This window comes from Thermobia domestica, chromosome 7 (genome assembly GCF_964235325.1).
Source record: "Thermobia domestica chromosome 7, izTheDome1.hap1.1, whole genome shotgun sequence".
Taxonomy (NCBI): Eukaryota; Metazoa; Arthropoda; class Insecta; order Zygentoma; family Lepismatidae; genus Thermobia; species Thermobia domestica.
In genome coordinates, this window is record NC_137460.1 from 60,430,137 (window position 1) to 60,447,709 (window position 17,573).

The window sequence follows — 17,573 nt, forward strand, 5'->3', positions numbered from 1 at the left end:
CTATTCAGATTTAATTTTCAGCTGCGCGGTTAATCTTTATAAAATGAAGAAATAAAATATTTAATTGTTGTCTAAGCGAAATATGTTATTATATTCTGTCTATGTGAGATATGCTAATTTATAAATTAATTAAATAAAATATGTCTTTCATCTTTTAGTTTAATGTCCCATGATTATGTGCTTTAGGCTAAAGGAGACGGATGATTGAAGCAAGTGAATGATGATGGGAGAATTGGTGGAATGAGAAAGTGGAAGGAAATTGTAGTACCCCGAGAAAACCCGCGGACGTGATGTTGTCGACTACAAACTCACTTGGCCGGGGGTTGAACCAGGGATCCCGCGTACCATAGATAAGCGCTCTACCATTTAGCCATCGTGTCTGTACAAAAATAAAATATTTATTTTGCTTGTGTTTGTTTTCATTTCTCTTTATGTAAAAAAAAAAATTAAGTGCCAAAGGGGGTGATTGCCTCCCTTTGACCCCTATATGGTCACTCTTGCCTGGGATAACCAAAATTTTCTTGTCCTCTATCCTCTACTGAGTCACGGGGCACGGTCTCTCAGTAGTAGAATGCTCACTTCTAATGCGAGGGGTCCCTGCATCGATCCCGGCCATGCGAGTTTGTGTTGGACAACATCATATCTCTGGGTTTCTCGTATCCTCCCACATTCTCATTTGCCCAATTCTTTCATAATTAGTCAAATTTCTTCGCCCAATTTGACTTAAAATGGTCAATCAGACTGGTTGAGATAAATTCTCCTGTGCTTAGTGCTTTATTCTTATACCGATCAACTCAGACATTTCTGATGTGAGATCGTTTTGACTCGGTGCTTTTGGATGCGAGGCAATTTTGTTCAGGAACCTTTTGATTTGAATCTTTCTGTCCTTGTTGGGAGACCCGGGTTCGATTCCCGGCGGGAGCTCATGTGGTTCGGATTCCACGTTAATCAGTAGGTCCACGTCTCATATAGCCTTGCTGCTGAAAAGGACGCTAAACTAAAATCAACTCAACTTTCTGTCCTTGTCCTTTTGACATGGAACCGTAGGGAAGACTGTCAGACATACTGTAACTCGAACATTTAAATAACGAAAACTTCAAATCAAGTGAATAAAACAATTCGTTTGTAACGTTTGTTGAGCATGTTGCAGGAATATTGTGTATTTGTGATGACTATTTTCAGTTAAAACTACTTTCTTCTGGTTTACACCATTGAGCAACGAATCCTTCAACTAGTTAAGTGGTTACATTTTGTTACTTCACAGCTAGATTCTATCGTTTTATCTTCAGTCCTTGTTTACTTATATTAAGTCCAAACTCTGCCGTATGGGTTTGAGGCAATCATCAAGATCTTTTAGTAGTTCTTTTTTGCAATATACTTGAAGTGTAGTCATGTTTCTTGAGTATTTATTATGTACGCACGTACATAAAGATTTAACTTTTCTTCAAGTGGGTTTGTTTTTCCGGACTGTTTCAATAATCTCTTGGAAAGTTGTTGCGTAACACTTTGCTTGTCACTTGATCAATATTAGGTTTATTCTTTGTCGTTATACCTACTCCAGTAGACAACTTAACAAAATATTTTCGAAATTATTTGTTGTTCAGTTTCTTGGATAATCTTTTTCTTTTATCTGATTTATTTATTACTTCCGCAATTACTTCTACTTTTACCCCTCACCCATAAATTTCCTTAGTGTTGTCTTAATAAGTAGCAGCGTCACGTGTACAAACGCGAAGAAGTTTGGTTTTTATAGTGTCAGTATTTTCTCAACTATTACTGAAACTGGAATTGGTAATATTTATTTATACTACTTGCGATTTTAGTTGAGAGATTAGAGTAGAAATGGAATATGTTTTTAGAAAGCTTAATTAATTGCAGAAAACAATTTTTCGCTAGCTATTACGGTTTTTATTCTATGGTGATGAACGGTTAAAACCAGAAGTGGTTGAATACAAAGATTAGAATGGCAAGGCAATATATTTTTGGGGCTCTTAACTGAAAGCAGAAAACAACGTCTCGCTATCTGTTACCGTTTTTCCTTTATAACGATCAACTGTTAAACCGGAAGCGGTTAATTCCTTCTACTTCCTGTTTTGGAAGAGAAATTATAGTGGAGATGGAATACAGTTTTGGAACAGTTAATTGGTAGCAGAAAACTGCTTCCTACCTTCTATCAAAATTTTTATTCTATGGTAATCAATGTTAAAACCGGAAGTTGTTGCTTTCTGCCACTTTCGGTTTAAATAGATGGTTAATAGAGAAGATAGTACGTATTCTTAGAACGCTAAGTCGATTCCAAGCAACCGCTTCTCGCTGTCTGTTATCATTTTTGTTCTATGTAGATTGAAGATCAGTATTGAAACCAGAAATTGTAATGGATTTCAACCACTTATTGTTTTAGTAGAGAGTTAAGAATGGATACGTAATGTATCTTTGGGGGGGGGGGGGGGGCGATTAATCAGTTGCAGGAAACAGCAACTCTCCATTTATTATCGTTTTCGCTCTACAGCAATCAACGGTTAACCAGAAATGGTCAATTTTTTAAACTTCTGGTTCGAGTATCGGGTCCAACAACGAAGTCGGTTCATAACATTTTTGACCCTCTTACATTCTGACGAAATTTGATGATGATTGATCAAGATGTTCTCGAGATTTTTTTTATCTCCCAGATGGATGAACGTGGTAAGTATACAGGGTATTTCAAAACAACACCGACAACGTTTGGAAGGTGATTCCTGACACCAAGATAAGACAAAAAGTATAGACCAACCTGGGTGCACAACTGCTTCCTTTCGGAGTTATAGACTGCCGAATAAGTCAGCCATAGACGTCCGTGGCCATAGATGGTAAAAGCCCAGAAATCTAATTCCTAATCCTAATCCATTTTTTTTGTGCACTACATAAAATTACCGTTATTTTCAGATTCTGGGATGTAGTTTCAGTACTATATCCAAAACGGTAAGGAATAGTGAGAATTGGTTGTTTAGTATGGATTCAGTATTACATGAATAGGTTCTGTGTTCGTTTGTATGTCACTCCTGGCGGGAGCAAATGTGGTTCGAATTTCACGTTAATCAGTAGGTCCCGTCTCATATAGCCTCGCTGCTGAAAGGGACATTAAACTCAAAATCAACTCAATTCAACTCATTGTATGTCACTATTGAAACCGGAAGTAATAGAATCTCTTGGTTTTAATATTGAGTCCGATTTCCGGTTAAATAGTTTGGAAATCTATCGTGTTTTCACATTGTGAAACGAAACTGACTTGTCTTTGCCCTTCTCCTAAGAAAAAAAGTTAGGAACCACTGCGTAAGACAGGTATTGTGAAATAACTGCTTTACTTTCTGTAAGACCCAGGAAAGAAACACACTGAGATACTTCCATATATTCTGTGCAATTAGAATCTATCCTATTGTCTTTTGTTAAAAAGTGAAAATTATGAGGTATACCTGGTAGGTGGCGCTGATAGCAAACAAAACACGTGTTGATTTTGATGTGTACATAGATAGCAGAAGTTTCTATTTCTATAGAGAATTAGTTTATGTGAAGATGAAAGTGAAAACAGAAAATCTTGGAGGAGAAATAATACTGAGTGGGATTATAAGATGATTTTTCCCAACGTGTGGATATCTATGTATACAGCTCATAATGGGAAAAAGATTGACATCTGAGAAATCTTGAGAAGCAGCATACAGAAACTTTCACAGATGTAGTATTTAGTGTGTGAAAATAATAAATAATGTTTCCTCTTTGTCTTTTTTTTCTTTCTTTAATCACGAAACTAAAATTGACAATTATATCTTCATTATACGATGTATAACAAGATGTTAAACTGAGGAAGGAAGCTAATCGAAGCATTTTATCTTTTTCTAACTTTCGAGCAAACCCAGAACAGCAAGTTTTGCATTACCCAGGAAAAAAATCGAGATTTCACCGTTTCAGATCTTTAATAGTGACGGTGCACTGCACACGGGCGAATATTTACAACGTTGGACCCACCGCAAGGAGTATCTTCGACATCGAAATTTCCAGAATGAAAGCAACTGAATCAACTTTTGGGTGTTACTTTTTGATAACGCATCTTGCCCATAAACAGCACAAAAGCCTTATCAGGTTTGAAATAAGGACTACACTCTGTGACGTAATCAGGTCAAAAGTCACGTCACGTGCAAAATCGAACCTGGAGATTCCAAATCCAGATGTGAGATATTTCAAGCACGTAACCTCCGCGTGGGTCTCCCTGGGTAATTCGCAGAAGATGCATATACTTTATCCAGATTATTATTGTTTTTACTCAAACAACTTGACTTTTGATAATGTTTTATCCATATTTATCTTACGTGCTATATCGTTAAATTTTTGTTTATGCTTTTGCAATAAGCTTTCAATTAGTCATCTCCTCATTATAGTTTTTGAGATAATTATATGTGAATGACCATTTTCTTCATAGATTTTCCATTGACGTTAATGTTCATGTTTTGTTCTTTTTGACTATGTTTCATCCATTTTAAAAGAATTTGCTTTTAAAATATAGAATCTACAGAATCTTTTCTATATTTGAGCTGAATTTCAGCCATCTCTCTCTCTTTTGATTTTTGAGATAAGTGGAGGAATTATTTGTTTTTCGTTTATTTGACATTAATGTTTCGTGCTTTTTGACTATATTCCACCCATTATAGAACAATTTGCTTTTGGAATATAGAATCTACGTAGTCTCTTCAATATTTAAGCTGAATTTCAGCCATCTCCTACTTTTGGTTTTTTAGATAAGTTGAGGAATTTGTATTCTCCATTGAGTTTCCATTCACATCAATGTTAATGTTTCATGCTTTTTTTTTTGACTATGTTTCACCCATTTTAGGACAATTTGCTTCTGGAATATAGGATCTACATAGTTTGTTGGTATGTTCTCATTTGAGTTGAATTTCACACATCTCTCTCTTTTGATTTTTTTAGATAAGTGGAGGAATTATTTGTTTTTAATTGATTTAACATTAATGTTTCGTGTTTTTTTGATTATGTTCCATCCATTTGAGAACAATTGTTTTCGGAATATAGGATCTACACAGTCTCTTCTATATTTAATCTGAATTTTAGCTATCTCTCACTTGTTTTTTTTTTTTTTTTTTTAATACGTGGAGGAATTATTTGTTTTTCATTGATTTGACATTAATGTTTCGTGCTTTTTGATTATGTTCCATCCATTTGAGAACAATTGTTTTCGGAATATAGGATCTACACAGTCTCTTCTATATTTAATCTGAATTTTAGCTATCTCTCACTTGTTTTTTTTTTTTTTTTTTTTTTAATACGTGGAGGAATTATTTGTTTTTCATTGATTTGACATTAATGTTTCGTGCTTTTTGATTATGTTCCATCCATTTGAGGACAATTGTTTTCGGAATATAGGATCTACACAGTCTCTTCTATATTTAATCTGAATTTTAGCTATCTCTCACTTGTTTTTTTGAAATACGTGGAGGAATTATTTGTTTTTCATTGATTTGACATTAATGTTTCATGCTTTTTGATTATGTTCCATCCATTTGAGGACAATTGTTTTCGGAATATAGGATCTACACAGTCTCTTCTATATTTAATCTGAATTTTAGCTATCTCTCACTTGTTTTTTTGAAATACGTGGAGGAATTATTTGTTTTTCATTGATTTGACATTAATGTTTCGTGCTTTTTGATTATGTTCCATCCGTTTTAGGACAATTGTTTTCGGAATATAGGATCTACACAGTCTCTTCTATATTTAATCTGAATTTTAGCTATCTCTCACTTGTTTTTTTTAAATACGTGGAGGAATTATTTGTTTTTCATTGATTTGACATTAATGTTTCGTGCTTTTTGATTATGTTCCATCCATTTGAGGACAATTGCTTTCGGAATATAGGATCTACACAGTCTCTTCTATATTTAATCTGAATTTTTAGCTCTCTCTCACTTGTTTTTATGAAATACGTGGAGAAATTATTTGTTTTTCATTGATTTGACATTAATGTTTCGTGCTTTTTGATTATGTTCCATACATTTGAGGACAGTTGCTTCTGGAATAGTATCTACCTAGTCTCTACTACATTTAAGCTGAATTTCAGGCAATTCCTTCAAAGTCTGTTCACTTCATAGCAAGCGGGTGGCCCTTTCTTCACGGGCCTGCGCAGCATTTGTGTCTATATCGAAATAAAATTGTAAAATGTAGCAAAGTTTTGCGGAAAGTTCATTCGTCTTCAAGGCCTTACGTCTTATTATAAGAATTTCAACATATTTTGCACGTCTACTAGCTTCAACTATCAGCTAGTAGTATCGAATGACGTTAGGCGTAACTCACTTCAATTGATATACCATGAAATTTGGGACACCAACGCCATCTCGTGCGCAAAGGCTCAATACTTTTTAGACTACTTACTATACAGGGAGTCAGGCCGGTAGCCAGCCCAAAAATTTAGGGGGGGGGGGCGGCTGAAGTTAGGGGGGCCCGATCCAACAATATTATAGTTCATCACCATATTATAGTTCATTTGCAAGCCTAACGTGAACATTTTAGAGGGGGCTAGGAAAAATTATGGGGGGCGGCCCCCCTAGACCCCCCTGGATACGGGCCTGCAGGGAGTTACAAAACTGTGTCAATATTTTGGGAACAGATTCCTAGCATCAATAATAATAATAATAATAATAATAATAATAATAATAATAATAAAAGAAAGCTATATGGACCGCTGCTCATAAGTAGATAGTTTTCGAGTTATGGGGTGCCGGAAACGGAAACAAGTGACCTTTAAAAATTCATAGCTCCACTACTATGGAACCTATCGTAGTCGGGTCAAGCATCACTGAGGAACTGATATGTGAACTATCCAAATATCCATCTTTAAGAATGCTCTAGTACTTGCACACCAATTTTTGAAGAAGTAAGTGGAGAGTGATCAAATACGCTCAAAACAGCCTCTCTAAAAATGATTGTGCAAGTACCGGAGCTTCTGAAAGATGGATATTTGGACAATTCACATACTAGTTTCTCAGTGATGTTTTGATCCGATTAAGATCTGTCCTATAGTAGTGGAACTATTGACCTTTAAGATTCATTTTTTTCACGTTTTCGGCATTCTATAAACTATGAAACTATGCACTTCCGACTACAAGTCTATATGAACTTTTTTTTCTTATTTTGATGTGGGGATCCTATTCCTAAAATATTGTGACAAGTTTTTGTAACACCCTATATATACACAGACGCGGATCGAAGGGGGGCTATAGGGGCTGTAGCCCCCCTTGACGCACAGATATACACTGGATAAAATGGGCTTTAATCCTGCTTTACACTGGATAAAGCAGCAAGCAATGGTTTAGCCGCTCCCTTGATCATATTCTGGAGAAGTAGCAAAAAGATTTTTTTTTGTTATGAATTCATTCTCTCAAAAATATAGTAGATTGGGGTGAATAGGGCCACTTTCAAGAAAATTACCTTGTACTGCTACAATTGGTGCTTTATTAAAGAACTTTTTACAGATTTATAATATACCATATCTCTACTATAAAGTTCACAAAAAATCATTTTCTTCAAAAATTGTATAATACTATAAAAATGTATATATATACTCGCCTCGAATGACCCTATTCATCCTAACATATCTGGGTGAATAGGGCCGTTCGTAAGGTGAATAGGGCCACATGTATTAAGTGGATTAAAATCACACACAATTGTAAAGTCGTACTAAAACATAGAATAGAATTCGTATACATAATATTTTAGAATAATAGAAGGTGTAAACGGTAGATTTACGTGCTTATAAAGTCATATATTTATATTTGACGTTTCTTACTCTGCAGACCTTGAGTTGTTAGCGTTAATTTCTGCTTCCTTATTAGATATTTCAATTGTGCAACAGGACAAAAAATTTATACTGTTTCTTGTACGTCATCTGTGTTTAACGCTCATAATTTCCCATCTGAAATAAGAAAGAGAGACAAAAAATATCGAATTCTTATATCATCAGTATGTATAAGACGATAGATAGGATGAATGGGTGGGGTGTGGTTGATGCATGCATTCGTACAAAGTGGGAAAAAATCTTCGAGTTTTACTTCCCAAGGTTATGCAGGGTAGGCTAAAGGAGACGGGGATGATGCGAATGAATTAAATGTTGGAATGAAAAAAGAAGGAGTAAACAGGAAAACTCCGATAAAACCCATCTACACGGTGTTTGTCCATCACTTGGCGCGAGCTGGGATTCAACCAGGGAACCCACACACTCGAGGTGAACGTTCTGCCACTGAGCCATCGCAGCTCCCTAATCAAAAAGTATGGCCCTGTTCACCGTAACTAGATATGGTCCTATTCACCCTAATTGGTAATATATAGAAAAATGGGTTGGCAACCCTGTTTAGGTTCTTCCACGATTATCATGCTAGTCATAATATCTTGAGTGAACCTTGTTGAAGATAAGAAAATCAAACTTCTGCACTTCCAACAAAACTACATAGCGTAACATGAAATAATACAGGACAGAAGTATTAAAAATACGCTATTTTTCTTAACACTTGCATTCAATTGATGATGAAAGTTGCTCTGTAATACAATCAGCGTCCAGCATTCACTCAATCTAACTGCACGATGAACTTGTAGAGACTCACAGTGAAGACACGGCGTGGCATCCGCTTCGCTGCTTCTGTTCTATAAACAAGTAAGGTGAATAACGTAACGAGTGGCCCTATTCATCCGGTGGCCCTATTCCACCGAAGCTACCCTACATTCCATTTCTGCGTTTGTTCCATATTAAAATCGGAAGTGATGAGTTCTAACTACTTCCGGTTTCAATATTGCATTTCTATAGTTTCTTAATGTGAATTCAATCATACATGTTTGTATTAAATATTTTCCGCAAACTTAAAAACAAAAAAAAAAAAAAAAAAAACTCTCGGAGTCTCTTCTTCTGACCTGTATGTTACCAATCAAGTTTCATGTTCACGCACTAAAGAGAATTGCAGTGTCATAGCGTAATTCCATACTTCGGGAAACTGTTATTTTTTTCTTTTTCAAATGGATTATTCTTAATATTTATTGTATTATTATTATTTTGCATTATTCATAAATCATTATTGAATTATTTATTTTCATATATTGTTCTTCTTACTAAAGTGAAGTAGCGCTTCTATAGCATGGACGCTACGCCACTGCAAGTTCTTAACTTATATTTTTAACTTCTTGTTTACTTCTAATTCCTTCGATATTTACTAGAATAAAAAAAAAAGTTTCCAATACTTATCCGTTCATTCATATGTAAAAAAGTTTACTTGACACACTGACCATCTTTTCAGAAACAAATTGCTTTTCTTTTACTTTCTTTTAAGGCAAGTGTAAATGCTCGACCATCACCAATAGATGGCAGTATGTGCATCTCATCTGTCCAATGTATTTTGTAAGAGGAGACTAAATTCAAAATCATTCCACCAAAACCCAAGAAGTGAGTGTTCAATTTTTTCCAAAGACAAGTCGAATAAATAATTAACAGAGTAATTTGTGCATGTTTTTGATATTTTAATTATTTCATTGCTTAGATGACTTAATTGTACTCTTGAGAAACATGCTCCCAATCACGAAACTCTCTCAACAATTAGAGAAACTAAATATTAAAAAAAAAAAAAAAGTGCAAGGATTATTCTCCTGATTATATTCAACTTATCTCTGGATGGATAAATATTAAGTATTCATCTCCTGTATTTAATTAAATTATTTTAAATTTTTATCGCTTCCTACAAAATACATTGAAAAGATAGGAGTTACGTTCTGCCTTATGTTGATTATTAGCGCTAGATTAAACTCACCTTGGGACTAAAAGCACTAAACTTTTATTGTTCTTTTTTTTTTAGACTGTTTCCAGTTGTGTAGTTTGTTCACTTTCAGTTACTTTTTTTTTCTTAAATTAATCACTCAGATACTACGACGATTGTCTATTAACAGTCTGGTCAGTTCGATGTATTTGTGAGAAGTTTGAATCATGATGCAGAAGAAGGGACTTTCAGGCTGATATACGTGAAAGCACCAAGCGGTTATTTTTAAGATTGTTTCCAGTTGCACCCGTATATTTTTCCATGTTTAATTACTTTTTTTTTTAATTCGTCGCTAAGACTCTATTGACTGTTTTTTTGGCTTTTTTTAGCAGTTTCCCCAGTTCCATGTATTTGGAAGAAATTGTGAGGATTGTTATGCAGGTGGCAGGGGAGTTTCAGCCTGATACACGTGAAATGCATCAAGCGGTTTCTTTTTTCAGCCGTATAATATTAAGAAATGCGTAAATTAATAAATTACTCCTGATTATGGACTTCTATTTTAAGAATGTCTGATTGACGACAAAAACGATACCGTGCAATGTAACACGATTTTTTATTAACAGCTGAAAATTTCCATGAGCGATAAAAAAAAAAAACTGTGCTTTACAGTGGTAAAAGTTTCCAGCGCGATGTAATCAGTGTTTCTTCCAGACCTATTTTTTTCTTGGGGGGGGGGGAGGACACTGCCTCCCGGAAGAGACCAAAATAATATACGTCTACAATATAATAATAAATAGAAAAGTACCAGCAGTGACACCTCCCCGGAATACTAAGTGTCCCCCCCCCGGAACATTTTTTCTGAAAGAACAACTGCTTCTAATGTTTAGAGATTCATACGTCAACGAAGGAGGACCGTAATCAAGACACAAAACAATGAGCACACAGTGCATTAAAAAAAAAAAAAGAACTTTCTTCTTTCCCACCAACGTCCGGTACAAGAGAGAGAAAGAAAATGAATTACAACACAAACATGTTATTCTGTATTTCATTTAACAGTACCTTGAAAGTCAATCTGTGTATTAACATTTTACTTTTTTTTCTTGAAAAAAAAAAAAAAAAGGTTCGCTCATAGCAAATAATCTTATACTAAACTTAGCAATGATTTCAGACGATTTCCCCCAGAAGGTTCAATACTCAGATTATTAGGAAGCCTAATCACTGCGAAATTAAAATACCGCTAATTTTACAGTAATTGAGTGATATCTTCAAATAGATAAAAAATAATCAAAATGTCGAACAAGAGCGCCCTAGACAATATTATTTTGCATGAGATACCATTATTACGAGTCGCCTAGTAGCTTTCGGGCCCGTTTGCAGCCATTTAGAATCTCGAAAATAAATGCCAAATTCTAAATGGTTGGAAATCGAAAGCAGATGCGGCCTCCTAAAGTATTATAACATCACAAAAATGCTGGTATAGCCCTCCTTGAATACCATCAGATATTTTCCTCTTGCAGATATTTGGTATCTCATGCAAAATATTGTCTAGGGAGCTCTTGTTCCACTTTTCAATTATCTTTTATCTATTTGAAAATATCACATAATTACTGTAAAATAAGCGGTATTTTAATTTTGCCGTAATGTAGCCTCTTAACCCCTTACCACATGCCGTGCCATTTTTATATGGTACATGCCCTTTTTTCACTTTAGCTTTCTTGTGATTTAGCAAAGGCATCAAATGACTGTTTTGTCTGCTGTGTGAGATATTGACGTGTATGAATAAGAGATTTTGGTGTCATCTGGCATGTTCTTTGTGAGTTGTAAGTGTGTCATGTATGGCACTTACATATTTCTCGTCGGAATTAGGTGAAAAGTCTAAAATTCAAGTTTTAATTCATTTTTCAAGTTTCCATATGAGGATTTCCAATACTGATTATCTTTTTTCGCTAAAAGAAAAAAAAAAACTCATGCAGAAAGGGGTTAATGCAATATCGCAAAAAAGGCTGGAGTATCCCTCCTTGAACACGGTCAGATAATTTGCCCCAGGGGAGGGGGAGAAATTCCTCTCTTTCCGGACCATCCACTATCTTATACATTGAAATCGTGTACACTACGGTGAAAGAAGTATGTGTAATACACAATACAGTATTCGGGAAGACTTTTTTTTTCTTTTTTTAAGTTACGCGATTTCTTCTAAACGAAAATTCATGATAACAATATGATGTTTCTCTCCGCCTTCCCGCCTCAACTGTAGTGCGTGACGTAACAATGATTATTATATTCCATAAAATGAAATAAATAATTCATGTCGAGTTGCGTGAGGTTGCAATCATGAGACAAATCAATCACGAAAATCTATAAATGGTGTCGTGGAAACTGGTACCAAATAGTTCAGTTCAAATGTGATAGGATATTTCCAAATGCGATTTCGCTGTTTATGGGAATTGTTTCTTCAACGTATAAATTACTTGCATAGTTTAAAAAAACACAAAAGTTTATCGGGGCAGAAGCACAAGTTAGCGATTGGATTGTATACTTTTCTAGGTCAATGTGCACAAGTTTGGTTCGTTATTAGCAGTGATCGAATTGGATATAATTACTATCCATCTTGTAATTCGCCGCTATTATACACCTGAGCTATAGCGTATTACATTATATATAATATGGATCTTGGTCCGTACCGTGGGATCTAAATTTTAAAATATGCAAACTTTTCGAATCGAAATCAACAAAATATATATTCTAAAAAGTTAAAATGGATATATACCGAAGATAGTGTATAACTCTTTACTTTGGGCAAGATTGTACACTACTTCGTCTGGTTGCTGGTTCTACATACATATATTTTAGATCAAAAACAAATGTAAATAATCCTAATTATACAATTGGTTCATCTCCGATGGGCAAGTCTTTACTTTACGCAAGGCAGTGACAATAACCGATTCATCTGAACCGGTTCCCAGAGTTACAGTTACACTTCCCAAGAACGAAAGACAGAAAATAACGTGCCCTGTGGGGCTCTAACCCGCCTTCACTCGCTCACGCTCGCTCGGCAGTACTATGTGTATCAGGAACGGCAACGACATTAGCGACGAATATCTATGTGAATAAGGAACAACAAAGAATAAGTGACAACCTGTAAAGAATATTAACAGTGACAGCATATCACTGCCTTGCCCAAAGTAAAGAGTTACCGATTAAGTAAAGTATTAATTAAATGTACATATGTGTTTCTTGAAGAATTGTATCACGACGTCGGTACTGGTCAAGATTAAGTACATATAATATAAGGTAATCGAGGAGGTTTCAACTATGGGAGTGTCTGCATCAGTGTCCGAACCAATATATAGTCAATTACAAAGTATATGTAGCACCCTTTCCATAAACCTGTAGGATTGTGAGAATAGGGACTTTTCAATCTTTTCTATATAAATAAAAATGAAAATGACTATGTTTGTCACTTAATAACTCTTGAATCTCTATCTAATTTTCAACATAAATGAGGTTCGGGTCTGGGGTAGTTTTTATCATTTCACTCTGACAGTGCAACTCAACTGAGGGGAAGGGATATATATAGGGCCGGATTTAGGAGGGGTGCACATGCAAATATACACTATTTAAAATGAGAAGCTCTAGCAACACTTTCCGAAAGTTTCTGCCGTCATGTTTCCGTTTGGGGCTTAAAAGAAAGAGGAGTGTTGAAGGAAAAGGATTCGCCAGGCAAAGCAATATAACATTTGTCACATAGGGAAGAAAACAGAAGCCAGGAAGAGAGAAAAACAATTTTTCCTGCATATCACTTGCGACCCTCTTCAAAATACTCCCCCCTTCCCTCCGTTCTATGTATCAGCGTTGTCAGGTGTAAAGAATATTGTCACATGTCACTTTGAAGAGCTTCAATGAGACTAGTTATTTTGGTAGTTATGGTGCACCCTCTCCTCAGAAAATCCTGGACCCGACCCTGTATATATGTGATCGAAAGTAACCCATATTAGAGACACCGAAAACTATGAATTCGACACTAGGATGGACAGTGACATTTCCAATGCCGTTTTAATCCAAAATCAACTCACAATAGTAATATTTAATTTTTATTTATATACTGTACATATTATTTTCTGATTTTTCATATATTTTCTCTGTTTCTATCGATTTAAATTTTTATTTTAACCCAGCGAAGCGGGTAATTGACGCTGGTATTTTTATAACTGTATTTCGGTATACTACAATTTACTTTTAAATTTTTACAGTTGGGATGATTTTTGTCATTTTTTAATTTACCACCGGTATATCATACCGACCCAGTTTGATTACTAACAGTGTTCCCCATGGGGCGAGGTAGTGTAACTCGTTTTAGTGTTACATAACTCATAGTAGTATCATATAAAAACTATAGATTGATAAAGTGATTGTACGAACATAGCGAGGAGTATTTATCAACGCTTAAAGATGCGCGAGTCATTATTCAATATAATCCAGTCTATACTTATAATAAATAAAATTAATATGTGTGTGTGTGTCATCGGCTTTGCGCGTAGAAGAGACTCACGTAGAACCAACCATCAGATTTTGTACAAAAATATATCTTCACCAGATTCAATTGTGTAGTAAGCCATTCTGTCCATTCTTGACTCGAAGAGGAGCTTAGAAAGGGCAAAATCAACTGCAAACGAAAAGTGAGAATCGAGTAACTTATCCTAGAATGTTTGGCAACCAGAAAATCACCACAGTAGTGTGGGTTGCATATAACCAAGGGGGTTAAGAACATTTGGTCTTAAAATTGATCTCTTTCTCGTTTTTTTTTTTTTTTTTTTTTTTTTAAGTGGTGTAATATCGCTGTTCGCTACTCAACATCACAGAATTGTGATGAAAAAAAAAAAAGTATCGCAAAATACGATGCATCTATGGTCACCGAACTGAGCTTTTATTTTTTTTAAGTACAAGAAAACAGCGTAATACCGTATTTTGTCTCCTTTAGATGATTTCATGCAATTATAACAAATGTTCCCGCGAAAACCTAACGTTTTCCTCTTTTTTTCTTTCTTTAGTTCTAAATATATCCCAAACCATTATGGATTAGAAATCATATAACTGGTCATAGAAACCGTGTACTCTTCGACATTTTATAGCATATAGAAATAAAGCGACTCAATGGACTTTCGAAATGCAAGACCTCACTTACTTTTCGAAAAATAAATAACTAGCGAAAACATGTAAGCACAGTCTTTCCAAAATCGTTAAAACGCTTCGTGCTAGCAATAGTAAACCATGTTGACGACGCTAGAAGAGGACAAGCCCTTGCGATGTTTACACCTATCCCCTGCTCCCGACATGTCGTAATGCAGGTTAAATAATATAAAATTATTTTCGGTATAAAAAATCTATCTGCCACAAATATAAATATATATATATATATCCTACCGCTTGCTGTCCTCAAGAAATGAAAACTGGCGGCATCACTGTAAGTAGGAAGGATGACTGGTTCGGCCCCAGGGCAACTGAGTTTGTGGTGACCAAAATTGTCCACCATTTTAATTTTAATTTCATTATCATTTATAGGCGTTTATAATCTAAATCTAGATAAAAAATGAGTTGAGTGTGTTTAAAATTGTACCTTGCTATTTTTTTATTATGGAAGAAGGAGTAGGCCCGCAATTAGGGTTCGTAAGACCTGAGATAAACCCGAAATTTGGTGTCCCAATTTATGTATAGGCCCTTTTAGGCATCCCTTTAATCATGCGCCTAGAACAGGTTCACCTCCGCTTATTCCTTCTACTTGCGGCTCCGAAAAGGAGTGTCGAAATATTAGAAAGGTCAGTTGTCCCCTTCCTCTCCTCTACGGATCACACCTAAAAACCACAGAGAACTCTAAAATCTTTCAAAGCTAATTGCAATTTCACAGAATAATGTTATAAAACTAATTTTATTGATTGATGTCGCAAAATATTTGTTTTTTCTCCTTTTTCATTTTATGATTTTACGAATATTGAATATTCTATCGAAAAATGTATTGTTGCACGCATGATGAATAGTAGTTGAAATTAACTACTTTATAAATATAGAGAAAATGATTATGAAATATTAATAATTATAATAATTTATCTTTGAGCAGCAACAACAGGCTTGGCAACACTGTAACGTGGCAGTTGCATGATTTGGTATGATTCGTAACGGCACGGCAATTGCCTGATCCTCGATCACAGCAGCGGCGAGCATCAGGTGTTGTGTGTTCCGTCTGTTGTGAAATGTTAAAATGCATGGCTCAGCGAAGCAGTTAGTGTAGTTTTGGATTCAGTTGTGTTTGTACATGTGAGTGCGGGCGGGTGTGCTTGAAAATTGAGTGTTCTCTTTTTGTGTGATTCTACTCTTGTTTTTTTCTTTTTCTCTTTTGTTTTTAAATAATTTGTGTTGTGTTGAAATGTGAGAAGTTAACAATAAGGTAAGTGTGAAGAAATAAGCGTGTATTTTAATGTATTAATGTTTAATAAGGAAAGAAGTTATATACATAAATATGATTTCGTCTGGTAGATTTATCAGGCAGTTGCCCTGATGATGCTGTACGACGGTTAGGCCTAACGAAAGATTCAGACAGGTCTTCGGGCATTGCGGTGAAACACCTACGCGGTTTCTGTATTGCAGGTGTTGTTAAGACAACTTCTATTACAAAGTGGTAGGTTAATCTTTTTCTTATAGCAAGGAAAAACTTTAGCTCCGAAGTTTGTTTTATTATACTGTATTTACATGAATTTTCTTCACTCAACAATGATGCATTGTTGCTGTACTTAATTTCTGATGAAAAGAGCTTGTATAAAGTTGAAATTTAAAAAAAGCTCGGGATAATGGAAGATATGTTAGAAATCGTGTTCATAATTCCTTCATTTTGAGGTTAAGCTTTTCTTTTAATCGTTTCCACGAAGAAATAACGCGTGTTATATAAACTCAATTTTGGGGGGATATTTTCACATCCATTCCAAAGTGCATACGGAACGAGTACTTTAAAAAAAAAGTTTAAACTAAATAAATTTCTAGCGTTACATCACCAGGAAGGGCTATGAATGACTAGACGTGTTTTAATTTTCATTGATGTGTGGTCAGCGCATCAGTTCCATATCTGTCATTTCTGCCTTTATGAATGGATTTTGTTACTTCTTAATTCAGTAAATATTAGGTTGTTGCCTCACGATACTGAGTCAACGATAGAAATTTTATGCTTTTGACCAACAAGCATCGAACTCAGAACCACTTTATCCAAACTACAAGCGCCAATTATCACTCAGTTTCCTGGGAGCACCCAATGAGACAGTTTGTATAAAATTAAGGCTCATTAGAATGCTTCAAAATACTCATGGCAATGAGGAATGTGTCAACAAAGATGATACATTCTAAAACATTAATATATCTAGAAACAACTAATCTGTACCAACTTAGGTATTTTTTATCCGGCTCACCCATGCAACTGGACTCAAAATATAGCGAGATTGTTCTACACAGCGTAGTGCATCAATTGCTACATATAGATGTGTGGATTCTTAAATATATTTTATTGTGTTGTTAGTGAGATAATAAGAATACTGTATAATAAAAGAGACAATAACGTTATATTTTGCCTGTAAACGTTCTAAATTGAAAATACATATAAGATGGTCTTGATGGAACTTTTCCTACTGAGCTAATTACTTTATAATTACATCGCAGGCCGGTAGTCAGCCCAAAAATGTAGAGGGTGCGGTAGAAGTTAGGGGGGCCCGATCCAACATATTATAGTTCATCACTATATTATATTATGCAAGGTTACCG

General features: G+C 35.1%; 1 protein-coding gene across 3 annotated transcripts in view; it reads left to right on the forward strand.

The window, feature by feature from the left end:
• The window catches only part of LOC145690152 (uncharacterized), a 450,019-nt gene that overhangs the window by 256,018 nt on the left and 176,428 nt on the right, over positions 1–17,573 (forward strand). Inside the window, exon 1 of one of the 3 annotated variants that reach the window (XM_081764762.1) lies at positions 15,993–16,215. The exons of the other annotated variants lie outside the window; for them this stretch is intronic. The gene's annotated coding sequence lies outside the window, so the exon portion shown is untranslated. Of the gene's footprint in view, positions 1–15,992; positions 16,216–17,573 lie in introns of those variants that run through there. 3 annotated transcript variants of the gene reach the window in all.